Source organism: Austrofundulus limnaeus, unplaced genomic scaffold (assembly GCF_001266775.1).
Source record: "Austrofundulus limnaeus strain Quisiro unplaced genomic scaffold, Austrofundulus_limnaeus-1.0 Scaffold848, whole genome shotgun sequence".
Lineage (NCBI taxonomy): Eukaryota > Metazoa > Chordata > Actinopteri > Cyprinodontiformes > Rivulidae > Austrofundulus > Austrofundulus limnaeus.
The window spans coordinates 3,969-4,434 of record NW_013953250.1 but is presented as its reverse complement, the minus strand read 5'-3'; positions in this window follow the sequence as shown (position 1 = coordinate 4,434).

Below are 466 nucleotides of genomic sequence, written 5' to 3'. Positions count from 1 at the left end.
GGAGGTCATGGTGCAGAGGTCAGGAGGTCATGGTGCAGAGACCAGGAGGTCACTGACCAGAGGTCAGCAGGTCACTGAGCAGAGGTCAGGAGGTCACGGTGTAGAGGTCAGGAGGTCACACAACAGAGGTCAGGAGGTCACTCAGAGGTCAGGAGGTCACAGTACAGGCTGTACCTCTGCAGCACGGCTCCACATAGTAACTGAAGCGCCGATCGATGCAGTACATCCCTGCAGACAGAAGAGAGGACATCAGGAGGAACTTCCTGTCAGCTGATCTGTAGCTTCTACCTGAAAACCAGCTGATCTCTGCAGGAGCAGAGCTGGACCACCCTTCACTCTAATCAGACTGGGATTAACAAAGCTCTAATCTGAACATGCAGGTGTGTAAAAAACACAACACCAAGGAGGAAAGAGCTGCACTGAGCTCAGAGACACAACTGATGCTGCCCAGCAAGGTGGGCAGCGC